This window comes from Sceloporus undulatus, chromosome 3 (genome assembly GCF_019175285.1).
Source record: "Sceloporus undulatus isolate JIND9_A2432 ecotype Alabama chromosome 3, SceUnd_v1.1, whole genome shotgun sequence".
Taxonomy (NCBI): Eukaryota; Metazoa; Chordata; class Lepidosauria; order Squamata; family Phrynosomatidae; genus Sceloporus; species Sceloporus undulatus.
The window spans coordinates 167068259-167083096 of record NC_056524.1 but is presented as its reverse complement, the minus strand read 5'-3'; the positions used below and the strand labels follow the sequence as shown (position 1 = coordinate 167083096).

Below are 14838 nucleotides of genomic sequence, written 5' to 3'. Positions count from 1 at the left end.
ACTATGCCTTTGAATGCTGTTTCACTGACAGACATCCAGTCTTGGATCTTGCCCATTGTCCCACTTTAGCTGCTGTTGTTTTTGTAAGTTTCTTTTTGTTTGTTTGTGTTTTAGGCTGTCAAGATATTTTAATCTTTCAGGCAGAAAATTCCATGTGGCTGCTCCCATGTGTCCCCTGGAGGTCCACTGGAAGTCCTGCCCCCCATATCAAGTGATACCTGATGTGGGATCACCATTGTCTAGCATATATCTTATCCATAACAGATAACAAACGAATGGTCTGTAATTGCCATCTATGTTCTCATGTATACATGAGATGAGATGAGATGAGATGAGATACCCAGGACCTAATCTTTGAGAATTAGTAGTTGGTGATTATTGTCTATGGCAGTGGTTCTCAACCTTCCTAATGCTGTAAACCTTTAATACAGTTCTTCATGTTGTGGTGACCCCCAACCAGAAAATTATTTTCGTTGCTACTTCATAACAGTAATTTTGTCACTGTTATGAATTGTAATGTAAATATCTGATATGCAGGATGTATTTTTATTGGTACAAACTGAACATAATTAACGCATAGTGATTAATCACAAAAACAAAATGTAATTATAAATTGTGAAATATTTATTTCTTATGACAAATTATTTGCAATTTGTAATTACAAATAAATAAAATTTTGATTAATAGAGGAGCTGTGTCTCAGTTCCTAAGTCCATAGAAAATATATGTTTTCCAATGGTCTTAGGTGACCCCTGTGAAAGGGCCGTTTGAACCCCAAAGGGGTTGCGATCTACAGGTTGAAAACCGCTGGTCTTTTTTTGAATTTATGTATTAAATGAAGGGTATTTCTGGAGACCAAGCCATAATCTACAGTACTTGAGCCAAACAGGTTCAGGAAGGTTAAATCCCGTAAACTCTCCAAGGATGAAACCCCTTTAAGAATCACTAAATCTAGATTTAAGTGTTGTTGTACTAAACAAAAGCCAGAAAACTTAGAAACTACATCTTTAGAGTTTCTATCAGGAAAAGGTCTATTATTCCTCAGCTCTCCTGTGATATGGCAGTTATCTTCCAACTCATCATTGTTTTTCATAGTTAAGGATTATTTCTACTTCCTGTATTATTCATAGGAGCAATGCTAGCTAATCAGATGTCCCTATGATTCTGCTGCAATTTTACATTCTTAATCAGTTTCCAGAGGACTATCTATGTTAAACTTGTTGCTGCAAAACAAAAAACAAAAAAGAGTTTTGTAGTTCTTTAGAAGTTAATTTTTTTTAATTACAGCTTGTAACAATTATTACAACCCAGTTCTCCAAATGTAAGAAATGATTTTAAATTTCAGTAATGAGTGGGGGCTGAGAAAGTGAAGCTAAAGTAGAAAATACTTTTTGTATTTATTTTGAATATGTAAAATTCTGCTCCCCCAATATGTGTTATATATACTTCATGATTCTAAGGAAGTGGTCTGTAGTCAACTAAAGCTAAGCTGTGGTAAATTTGTTAAAAGATGACATATCTGGTCCAGAATAGGGCATTTCAACCCCATGGAATTTTGTTGGCTTGTAGAATCCACACAGAACTAGAACTGTAATAATTGTCAGAACATCAAATTTCAGCTATGAAAAGGGTGTTTATTATTTTTAAGCAAAAATGAGACAGGACAAAAGCAAATATTCCAACATCCACAAGAGATTTATTGATTTTTGCTATCTCCTTTCATCCTAAGGAAATCCTGTCATGTTTATCAGTGAACCATGATAACCCAATGAAGAGACCACATTGCTGATGAGATATACAGCTGTGGTTTTCAGTTCACATTCAGGAGCACACGCACAGACATCTTCCGTTGGTGGGTTCTAGAAATATCCCACATAACCAAAATGTAAATACCACACAATTTACTTAATGCGCGCATATATATATATATATATATATATTGCAGTATTCTTTATTATTATCCCCAATCAAATTTGTTTACATGCTGATGCCAGTTAAATAAAATCAATGCTTCTTGAATAGGCAATCACTCTTGAAGCAGTCACAAATACTGTTGAGAGGGGAATTTACTTGATACCACCAGAAATTTTCACAAGAGCACACACATACACTTTCAAAAGAATATTGTCAGCTCAGTCTCATAATAGACAAGGAAGGAAAGACATAGGGAGGGCTACTTTTCTATGAAAAAAAAAATCTGAATGGAGCTTCAAGAATTGACTCAGGACAACAGTATGCGAAAACTGGATTTTAATACCATACTGGTCAATCAATTTACACACTGAGTAGTTTCCTCTGAGATAAGACAGTTATGTTCAAAATGCACTGAGCCGTTGGGGGGGGGGATATCTTGTAAACAGAATTTTCTTGTAATGAATGTTACATCTTCTTTTCAATCCATTTTCCTCACGCACCATGTGTTTTATAGACTTTAAGGAACAAACTTTAATAGGTATCCTAGGCTGATTCCACGCTGCAGAAATAACCTGGTTTGACACCACTTTTACTGCTGTGGCTCAATGCTATGAATTCTGGGAACTGTAGTGTGCTGTGGCACTAGAGTTTTGCCAAAATCCAATAGCTAAGCCCAAATAAAGTATACCCAGTGAATTAACTGGATTTCCATAAATGTTGATTTACTATTCAGAAATTAATGGAATGGCTCTATTGTAGCTAGGACTAGCAACTTGAATTAGGGCATACATTTTTGTAAATAAATTTACAAACATAAGCAAAACTAATTTAACTGAAATTTAAATAATGATTTTAGATGAATTTAATTCCTGTATTTCCGCCTTCTAATATAAATTGAATTTTATTTATTAACTTATTAATGATTAGCTAAATACATTAAACCTCTTCTGGTAACTTTGCTATGTCTGATCATTATGCTGTCTCTAGACCCTTTGGATTAAACCATGCCTGGGAAGGAATATTGGGCCTCTACTCTCTTCCCTTATTTTTCCTTCCCTGTTGTTGTTGTTGTTGTTGTGTATCTTCAAGACATTTCTGACTTATGGTGAACCTTCACGGGGCTTTCTTAAAAAGTTTCTTCAGAGGGAGTTTGTCATTGCCATCATCTGAGGCTGAGAGAGTGTGATTTGTCTAAGGTCACCTCTGTAACAATAACTGTTTTTTAATTAGTGTTAACCATGTGCCCCATTGCTTCCATAAATAAAATGAACTGTATACTTATGTAATTTCATAGAATCATAGAGTTGGAAGAGACCACATGGGCCATCCAGTCCAACCCCCTGCCATGCAGGAAATCCAAATCAAAGCATCCCCAGCAGATGGCAATCTAGCCTCTGCTTAAAGACCTCCAAGGAAGGAGACTCCACTGCACTCCAAGGGAGTGTGTTCCACTGTCAAACAGCCCTTACTGTCAGGAAGTTCCTCCTAATGTTGAGGTGGAATCTCTTTTCTTGGAGCTTGCATCCATTGTTCCGGGTCCTGTTCTCTGGAGCAGCAGAAAACAAGCTTGCTCCCTCCTCAATATGACATCCTTTCAAATATTTAAACAGGGCTATCATATCACCTCTTAACCTTCTCCAGGCTAAACATCCCCAGTTCCCTGAGTCATTCCTCATAGGGCAAGGTTTCCAGACCTTTCACCATTTTAGTCGCCCTCCTCTGGACATGCTCCAGTTTCTCAATGTCCTTTTTGAATTGTGGTGCCCAGATATTTGATCTTTTTCATGCCAAACTTTTTTTTGAGGGGAAGGGAGTAATCTCATATAGAGTGTATCACCTATCACCCATGTAAACACCCAAACCCAAATTATATAATGAGAATTTATCAAATATTTAGATACATTTTTGTTTGTGTTTTCATATTTTTAGGCACTATATATAGCAGGAGAAGATCATATTTCAGTTGGGTTCAGATCAAACCAGATAATCTGGTGACGGCAAGCGATGGGGTTTTGTTTGTAATTCTAAAGGGTAAAATCTATTGTGCCTTGGGTCTCTTTTGGGAGAAAGGTGGCATAGAAATAAAATAAATAAATAAATAAATAAATAATAGTGTGTAAAAAGGTGGAAGAACAGTAGTAACCATCTACAGTATAAATATTGTTGTTTGTACTTGTTTATTCCAAGAGAAAATGATTATTTCCCCAAAAGGGTAAATCCAAGAAGTCTAATATAATTGCTCTTGGGTGGCAAAGATTTTACTGAAATCAATTAAAATTTTACTTGAGGTAAAAATTTAACATCAGACCTTGGAGATCTAGATCATTTCCCCACCTCTTATTAATGTTGTTTGGATTCTATTTTGTATGAAAGGACAAAGAAATCTAACAGAGAAAATCCAAGCAGGTATGTGTTTATATATAGCCTGAGTCCAAATCAATGTTCTTTTTTCTTCTTCATCTGCACTTTTTATTTTTAATTATTTCTTCATCATCTTTGAGTTCACTGACCCATATTCCAGCCAACGTAATAGGTATTGCAGATCACTGGGAGACATTTTCTCATCCTGGCATGGAATGGACATGATACGTGAAATTCCACAGAATTCAATTATGTACCTCAGTAAGTCATTTATCAATTTTAGGTTATGACCATACACTACACATTGCCTCAGCTCAAACATTTTGCTGCCTGTCTGGTGTATGATATTTTACTGCAATTAGACAAATTGACTTGGGTGAGTTTCAGTACACAGTTCAATTTTTAAAGTTTCCCATCAGTCACAAACATTCACTTCTAGGATGGTTTTGCTTTCTTGTCAATAGCCCATGCCATTAATAAATTGCTGTGTCTGACTTTCCTGGGCAAAATGAATAAATAACAGTGCAGAATGACTGGATTGAAAATACTGTAAAAAGGGAGCAGAAAAATGAACAGTGGTTGTCAGAAAATGCAGTCCAGAAAACTAATCCTGATTTTTGTTGGATATCTTTCCGATTACCATCCTAATCTAAATGAGGGCTACATGTATGAGGAACCAGATGTCTATATAAGTATCCCTTTCTCAGGAAACATAAGTAAGTTATTCAGGGGTAGCTGTGTTGGCTGTACAGCAAAATACAGTAACATACAAAATCCACAAAACAGAGATACCTTTAACCCAGAAATGCACAAAATTCACAATGCAAACTTCCAAAGTTTGATTGACTTCTTCATTAGGCGAAGGTATTAAAATCATACAGGAGAAAGGGAGGAAAGTGATAATGTTAGAGTCACAGGCCTACATTTTTCAAGATGTTGGTTTTATTGTTGTCAGTTAAGATGATTTTTGTGAGGGATAACCATATAGGCACTGGTTCTCAAGATGCTGTTAGGTGCAACATCCATAGACTCTTCCTGCTGTCTCTAGTGGACAGGGCTGATCCTATCTGATCCTTCATGGATGAGAAAATGCATATTGCTTTGGACACAACATGAGCAGTTCCCCTTATCAATGTGAAACTTTTGTCTTAATTCTTACTGAATGGTTACCGATCAGGGGTTTTTTACTAACAAATTTGATTACTTTTGCAACTAGCCAGTACACCAAAAGTATGTAGAAACAACAACAATATCCTATCTAGTTAACACCTTCAGTGTTACAATATGTTGTTGTTGTTGTTGTTGTTGTTGTTGTTGTGTGCCTTCAAGTAATTTCTGACTTATGGAGACCCTAAGATAAACCTATAATGGGGTTTTCTTGGTACGTTTCTTCAGAGGGGAGTTGTCATTGTTTTCCTCGCAGTCTGAGAGTTTGTGGCTTGCCCAAGGTCACCCAGTGGGTTTACATGGCCAAGCTGGGATTTGAACCCTTGTCTCCAGAGTTGTAGTTCAATGCTCAAATCACTGGACCATGCTGACTCCAGTTTTTCACAGACAAAAATTTGAAACACTTATGGTGAATGAACATTGGCATCTGCTCAAGATGGAAACAGGCATTAAAGTGGAAGAACACACAAGCTAGGAGAGGTTGCAGCAGCTTGCTTTTGCCTAAGTCTACTGGGAAGAGCTAGATTCTGCCCCCTTCCTATCCTCTTCTCCCAATGAGTTAATTAAGTGCAAACTATTTTGGAATTTTTGAACTCAGATTATAGCAATTGAATTAAGCTGAGGAGGAAGAGGGAAAGTGGCTGGAGTAGAGAGGAACGGGGACATTTTAAAGAAGCTGAAGAAACAGAATGACAGAAAATTAATCAAGATTGTTCCTACAAAACCTGGACAGTTATAGGGTATGTTACAACCATTTACTTCTCCATATACCCAATCCAGTGCCTCCTTTACCTTCTTTGTTAAAAATAGTTAACCTAATGTATAAGGCCTTTCGAACTGTCTTGCATTTTTATTCCAGAGAGTCCTAGCAATGCTCCTCCCTTTCAAAAGTTGTTTTCCCAAAATTGCAAAGTGGACCAATTTCTCCATTACCTGAATTGAAAAACAGAGGAATGGCCTCTATATTGCTTTATTTTCCAGTTCAATTTCTCCTCTAGCTAAATGGCTGCTCCCAAGTTGAGCAGATTCTGTTCCGTATACAGATTTCCTCTGCTACACCATACATGCCAGCAGCATGATCTGATCTTTCCAAAAGAGGGCTGCAGCTGGACCACCTGAACAGCTCTGATGGATCAGAGGTTAGGCTTGTGTTATATACTTAGAGTACTCCAAGTGTGTATGTAAGTGTATAAAATATAAATAATAAGCAAGTCATCTGCTAGTTGCATTGGTATTGCATTATACCAATCCATTCCATGAAAAGTGCAAGTTTTCTCTCCTCTACATAATGTTTGAAATGTTTCTTTGCTTTTCTTTGAGTTTCTTTGTGTTTCTTTGAGGTAAAAATATAAGTTTAGTAGGAGAAAGAGGCATTCTTCCATATAGTTTTATGCCGACAACAACAGAAGAGGTACAATGTGAACAGACTTTCAAAGCTTTTTGCAGCATCTTTGTTTACTGCTGAAGCAGTATCAGGGTACCACATTACAACATGCAGAAAAGCTATATATTGAAATGAAATGAAATTCTTTATTATGGTCAAAGACCAGCATCAATATAAAATAAAGCCACCGGCCCTTTCCCTAGCAACCCTTGAGCCTTTTAACATGTCTATTCCTGAATATTAATTTTTACATTTTTAGTTCATTTTAAAGTGCTAAATATTAGAAAACTGCCACCTCGACGAGAACTTTCTTCAGTTTGTTTTTTTAACTAGTTTTAGATGCCCTTGTTTGTTAGTGTTAAAAATTATCACCGTTATCGCAAAGTGGTCAACTCGAATTTCTGAGCCCAGCCAATAGCTAATATTAAGTAAGTGGTGGACAAATAGCTATTTATATCTACCTCTTAAGAAATTGAGAAATACCAATCTATATGCAGATATTTGTACTGTTTAACGTGACTATATATTATCTTTCCCCAAGTCTATACCTTGCAGGGATAGGAGTTTCCTGTTCCTCTCTCTTAATTGACTTGGTTTCTTAAAATTTTATAATCTTTGTTTTAATGCCAAACTTTAAAAGAAATATCACTCCACAGCCATTACCAAGAGAACCTTATCAGCTATTGTTTTAATACCAGTTAGTGTTTGAAATGGAGACTGTAGATAGTGGGCATGATCCTTGCATAGAAATGTAGCCTTCTAAATTTTTCACTGCAGAACTAAATGGACATATTTTGCTTGGGTTGATGGATTGTAACCAATATCCCCTTCAATTTGCCAGATTTATTAGCATTCTGTCCACATGTATTACATTTAATGACAGAAGTTTACATCTCTTTCATTCTGTTAATATTGACAAATGGATGTCTTGAAGCTGTTCAGCAAGATTTCACAAACAAGAACATTAGAGAAATGCCTTGATTACACACAACTAATATCCACTTTACTGGACAAAACTAAGGAAACAGACTTGATGATATGACTATTCAATGGAAGTCTTCCACCATTCCTGACACCAATTAAAGTAGTTCTATTATTTCTCCTATTACACTAGCTGCCAAAGGGTAACAGCAGTTGAAAAATAAGTTATATCCTCATTTTACCATATATTGGCTTCAATTCTGTGGTTAATTCTGACTACAGTAGACATACTGAATCCATGAAACACATACATGTTGGCTCATCATTCAACAATTGGTTGAATGAAGGCTATTCTAGTTGGAACTAACCAATAGGATTCTAGCCATTTAGTGTTAACTATGGATGCATCTGCACTGCTGAAATAATGCAGTTCGATACCACTCTAACTGCCATGTCTCAGTACTATGGAATGCTGGGATTTATACTTTTGTGAAATATTTAGCCTTCTCTGTCAAAGAGCTCTGGGGCCACAACAAACTAAACATTCCAGGTTGTTAAAGTGGTGTCAAACTGCATTATTTCTGCAGTGTGGCAGCAGCTCAAGTTACTGGAGGGAGAGTATATCCTCATTGCCATCGTTGTGTTTTATGTATCTGCCATTTCATCTAGATAGAAATTTCTAACTCTTTTTCTTTTATGAGTCCCACTCTGGCACTAAACAAACACTACACACTGGCTATGAGTGAGAGTTACTTGTGTTAATTTGTGAAGTGGCGGTATTCACTTCTCAAGCATGGCCTTGTTTCTTCCTTAATGATTGCTCCAAATATCTTGCCTCCCCCCAAAAAAGCTTACTCCAAATGTAAATAGAGTAAATTTAGGGCTTTCCAATTAAAAATAAAACACTGGTGGGAGAGGTTGCACACTTTCCCCATTCCAAATGTACAATGCTAGATGCAATCTTATTTACTCTTCAACTGTTTTCCAGAGCACTTCTGTGCCTCTTGAATTTGGTCACCTCTGTTTTATATTGCCCATTCTGTTGAGCCAGCAGTGAGCTGAATCCCACATCATAATGACAAAAATTTGAAAAGAGGACTTGTTATTGTTAATTGATGTGCATCACACTAACTGGTCCCCAGAGGAGAGGGGAATCTGGAACAGAAAATGACATCAGTCCCCACCCACAGCTCATCAGTTTCAGGGGACATTAAAGATGTGTTGCTCCCTGAGGTGAAGGAGAAGATGGTGTCTCTTCTGTCATTCCTTATTTATAATCTGACTGTTCTACCAAGTGAATACCAGCAATGGAAAAACATCTACTACCATACCTGAAGATGGCATGGTAGGGTTTTTGGGGGGGAGGAGGACAGACTGTGGGCCACACATGACAATGTGTTCCAATAGATTGGAATGGCCTGTGGTTCAGGAACAACAGCTCCTTGAAACAGTTCCCTCACTCTGCCTTATACTAAGGCCAACCCTAACTAGTTTACAGATATTACTGGCTTGCTGTTGAAGCAGCTCATTCGCAAGTACAGTTGACCCTCCACATTTGCATCTTTGACTTTTGCAGATTTGATTATTCACAGATTTTAATATGTTATCTCTGGAAATCTCTAGGTCCTCCAGCTTCTACAAGATGTTGTGATGAAGGACCTAGAGATTCCTAGAGAGTATACTTTTTTAAAGAAAGTATTTGTAGGTCTTTCAGCCCAATTCTCTGGTCATCATCTGGTGGGGTTGCATTGCTTGTGATATGTACATGTAAAATAATATTCATATTCCTTCTACTCATATTAATTACACAAAAACTCATGCTTTCATGTAATAGGTATGCAGATGGGTAAGGTCTATTTCTCTCTCACACACATACACGTGCGTATAAATCCATGCACTTCAACCAATATTTTCATCTTCTAAATGAATGATGTCCTAAAACTGACCTTATTTTCAGAGCTTCCTGGGAAGATCAACTGGAAGACAGATTATCCCCTGGACACAGAGCATGAGCTAATGTTTTGCACTGAATCTTCCATTAGTCATCATTACCCACCCATTGACAAAATTCAGAATAATTTCACAGTCGACTCCCTTCTGACAGTGCCTAATACACAAATCTAATAAAAACAACCATTATATGAAGCAGAATTTGTATATTGTTATTTAATGGTCTTATGAATAAAATAAATTAACAAATTGATATAGTAAACTTGTGTTGTATCACTGTCACACTTTCTGTGAAAGAAAAATGAGGCTAGTATGTTTCTTAGGAAATATTTTAATTTAGGAGTCTAAAAGACGGTTAACCATTGCTTCTTTTTTCAGCATGTGATAATACTGTTTATTTATTCTCGATCACAGCATTCTTTATTTGGCATTTTAAGATTTTTTAAAATATTTTTTAAAGATTTCTTTTTAGTCAAATTTCTTCTTAATGACATGATTTGATATCATAATAATAATAATAATAATAATAGTAATAATAATAATGTTTTATTTATATTTCTCAATCGAGGCGGGATTACAACATAGTAAAATACAAAGTCATAATAAAAGTTTACAATAACTCCAAACCCTCCCCCTATTAAAAATAATAGAAATTCAACCGTTAAAAACAGCATCAAATGGCGGCGAGAGGAGGAGGAGGAAGAGGAGGGTGAGATTGGGAAGAGCGTGTGTGCCTGTTGTACCTGAGCGGGTGCCAAGGAATGAGCATGAAGGGGAGGGAAGTTTTTCTTTAAAAAAATAGATTAATTGATTGAATGCTTTTGCAACTACTTGCAAAGACAAGTAGTTGCAAAATCACTCAATCGATTAATCTATCTTTTAAAAAAATACAAAGGCAGCACTGAGGGGGGGTATAGTGGAGCTGTCAAAAAAGATGAGGGATGGTAAACACTCCTCTGTCATTTTCCCCTCCCCTCAGAAAGAATTGATTCTGAGTTGGCATTCCCACTTATTTGCCTCCCTTCATAATGGATTCGTCCAAAAAGTACTGCAAAAATTGTACTATTAAGTAACCCCAGATTATTTGTGTTTGCCCCGCTTCTTTCCTCCTGGAATTGATCCAATGAGGATCAGAAGCAGTTTCAAATGAGAACGAGAGTCGTTTGCTCCGAATCCTGCTTCGGAGCAAAATGCAGTGGGAATGAGCCCTTAGATAACACATTAACCCCTGAACTGTTTAATAATTCACAGCTCTCCAAACACCTATACAGTTGGGCTGAATGTTCAGTATCTCTAGGCCATCTTTTCCCTATTTGCCTTCTGTCAGACAAGCCTCAGTTCTGTAGCCTTTCACCCCTGTAGCCCCCATTTCACAGCATTTCCTGAGCTGCTATTAGCTGGCACTTGCCCAGCTCCTCCTTTCACATGTGTCATCAGTATATTGGTGACTAGTGATATAAATTTATGTCATTATTCCTTCAGTCCCTGAAGGGAGGGCAGAAAATGTTACTATTTGCCTTGCTGTCCTGTAAAGAATGAGATGTTTCATCTTGGCTACCCCTCACATTAAAAACAAATCATTCCTGTCAAATTGTCAAAGAATGAGGTTATAAAATAATCACACTGACGTTCCCTCCCCATTGCTTCCTTTTCAAAAGTAGCATCTGCAAATTCTCACACCTCAATCTAGATTTCAGAGTTCAAAAATACTTGAGCTGAGCATCAGGAAAGCCCAAAATCTCATGTTTAATTAACAGCAATGAACTTTTGTCATATCCCTATTGGTGACACTGAATCCCAAAACTCCAGGTAAAGGTGTCATGTGTATGTTAAACATCATGGGTGACAGATGGACAGGGCATCAAACAGAAATCCCCCAGTCTTCTGAATTTGTTCCTCTAAGATAGACTGGAAGCAATGTAAAACAGTTTCTCCAAGTTTCAGCCCAGACAGATGCCAGGGTCAATAGTATTTGAAGTCACTGAAATGCTCAGCTGCCCCAACAGGAACATATACTCCCTGTCCATTTCTCTGCATAGATCATTCATCAAAGTAACCAAAGCCATCTCTGTGTTAGTGAGATGTTGCCTTCTTCTGCTTCAGGGACTCTCCAAGTTTGTTAACTTTACAAAACAATGTATTTCTCCACTCACTAATGATACTACTACATTATTATTCTTTTGCTTTAAAGTGTCAGTTTAATAAAAGAAGCAAGTCTCTTCCCATGAGAACAAATCCTGACAAATTATATAAAGTATATAATTATATAATTCAACAGTCCCAAGAAGGGAGAGTCACTTTTCTACCTCAGAAAAGACCCATTACCAAATGTTAATGTTTAGTGCACCATTTTATTTTTAACTGGTTGATCTGAAATTATGAGCAATTTGCATTGTATCAGAGTGAAAAAATCCTAATTCAAAGTCTAATAAATATGAGATGTAACAACTGGGAAGCAGAACTTTTCCCTGAGGATGTGAAAGCATTAACACTTTAGAATGTAAGCAGTGAAAAATGACTGATTAATGAAGATATTCAGTGCTTGCATATGAGGGAGGCTTAGGCTCGTGTTGTACACATTTGTCTCTCCTAGGAAAGTATTTTATGGCAATTCATTTGTTATTTCCTACTGTTTTGGTAGAAATTATTTCCCAGTGTATTCCTTTTGGATGTTAAAAAAAGCAATAATTTTCAAAAATTACTGTTTTGAAATATTAAAAACCTAGACACAATAGTAAACACAAAATGGATGGCATCAAAGTCACTTTGGCTGTATTTTGTTTTCAATATGACATTCAAATTGTTTCCTGTACAATCAGAAACTAACAACTGGAATTTTTGTTGAATCGTTGTCCAGCTAACTGGCTAGCAAAATGTTCAATAATCAATGATACACTTAGAGGTTGCACTTATTAGAATTGATGACACGCAAGTGTCTAGGCACACATTTATATTTTTCTATTTACTCAGGAGATAATTTGATTGGGACAACCAATAATAAATATGTTTAAGGTCTTACCCTTGAGGAAGTTTTCATTTCTCATGACAGATAATGTCCCGTCCCGTCCCTCCACTGCTTCTTGAGAAGAAAATGCTGCTACATTTGTATTATACTTGTAGTGATGGTATGAGCTGCCAGTTCAAAGTAGGTATTCCATATACATAATAGACTTGACCCTCCATATCCACAGAGTCTACATCCTTGGATTCAGCTCACCAGAGTTTAAAAATATTCCTCCAAAAAATAATTCAAAAAAGCAAACACTGATTTTGCCATTTTATCTAAGGGACACCATTTACTATGTCACTGTATTTAATGTGATTTGAGCAACCACATATTTTGGTCTCCACAGTGGATCCTGGAACCAAACAGCAGTGGATACAAAGGCCCCACTATATACGAGCTGTAGAACTTCCTTTTTTTTAAATATTTTATTTATTAAAACAGGTATATAATTACAAACAAATAGCATCATATACAATAACAAAAAACACAATACACAAACACAATATACAGAACCTAACTACATAGATACATTCTTACTTAACTGCAGAATTTAGCAAGAGGAAATCCTCACTACGATAAGCTTACCCTACTTTTAACCTTCCACTATACTTCCTTTCTTTCACTATCTTAACATTCTTTCCACCACATCTTTAACTTGACTGTCTTCTACCAACCTACCTACTTTAACCTTCTACACGTACATTTGCTTCTTCTCATCCACTACTTTAAGTTCTACTTCTTCTTTCCTCTTCGATGTTTTTGCCTTAATTACCTTCTACCATACATACGTTTACAGACAGACATACTCACATTTAATAAAATGACTTCCTTACACCAGTGTTAGTTCTATTATTGTTTGACATGTCTTTCTTCAATTCCAATGCTATAGCAAACACGATCCATATACCCTATTTGAATATAATTACTAACATTATTATAACACCTAAACTCCTAAGTAGCAATACTTGCAGACAGGAATATTGCTAATTCCTAAAGAAAGATCATACATAACTAGTAATAACACTACCCCATTTAAATTTCAAATATTCATAAAAACCCTTCCAAACTTCTTTAATTTCATCTATCGGTTTGTCTTGCAAACTTTGAGTCATCTTGTCCATTTCCATCGCTTCATACATTTTAAAGATTCATTCTTCTAATGTTGGGTTCTCTTGACTTTTCCAATATTGTGCATAACAGATTCTTGCTGTAACAACCATATAGTACAACAATTTTTCCTCCTTACCCTTGATTTCTTCCTCAAATATTCCTAACAAAAAGCATTCTGGTTTATGTTTAATTTCCTTACCCATTATCAAATTAATTTGATCATTAATAATGTTCCAATATTCTTTAGCAAATTTGCATGTCCACCAGCAGTGGAAAAATGTCCCTACCTCCGTCCTACATTTCCAACATTTATTGTTTGAGTTCTTAGACATTTTTGCCAATTTAACTGGGGTTAAATACCATCGAAAAAATATTTTGTAAAATATAGGTTCTGAGAGACCGTAAATTTAAAATTACTTCTCCATGTTTTTTCCCATTGGTTGAAATTTATAGAGTGTCCGATGTTATTGGCCCAGGAGATCATTTGCTGTTTCACTACATCATCCTCCAAGTCCCATTTTAAGAGTAATTTATAAACTTTCCCTATTACCTTTTCGTTATTGCATAATAGACATTGAATTAGTTCTGTCTTATCCCTTAACGGGGCGAATCCGCATTCCTTGTTATCCATTTTAAATCTTTCTTGTAATTGTTTGAATGTAAACCAATTTATATTCCACCCTTCTTTAATCAGTTGTTCTCTGGATTTTAAAGACAATTCAGATTTCCCTGAGGTGATTGTTTAAGGGATGTATATGCTGAGCATCCTGACTATCTTCTTTCTTCTGCTTGAACAAATGAGAACATCCTTGCCCTGTTGTGTCAAGGCCAGCTCTAGTGATAGAAAGAATATTTTAAAAATTCAGAAAATGCCAGAAAAAAAAAAACTGATATAGGAAATCATGATTGATGAGGATCTTCACAGTTTTCTGTGATTTATTCTCTGCATAATTTCATTTGTGATTTGTGTGCATGTGTGTGTGCACACTCATGCAAAACACAGCATTTTCTGTGCAAATTGTAT

The 14838-nt window shown here is 36.2% G+C and overlaps 1 long non-coding RNA gene across 1 annotated transcript; it reads left to right on the top strand.

Annotated features, from left to right (window-relative positions):
• Positions 1-3961: 3961 nt before the first annotated feature.
• Positions 3962-9887, top strand: LOC121926218. The gene is made up of 3 exons (XR_006102990.1): positions 3962-4320; positions 6041-6182; positions 9705-9887. It is a non-coding gene; the product is annotated as an uncharacterized LOC121926218 (long non-coding RNA).
• The last annotated feature ends 4951 nt before the right edge of the window (positions 9888-14838 follow it).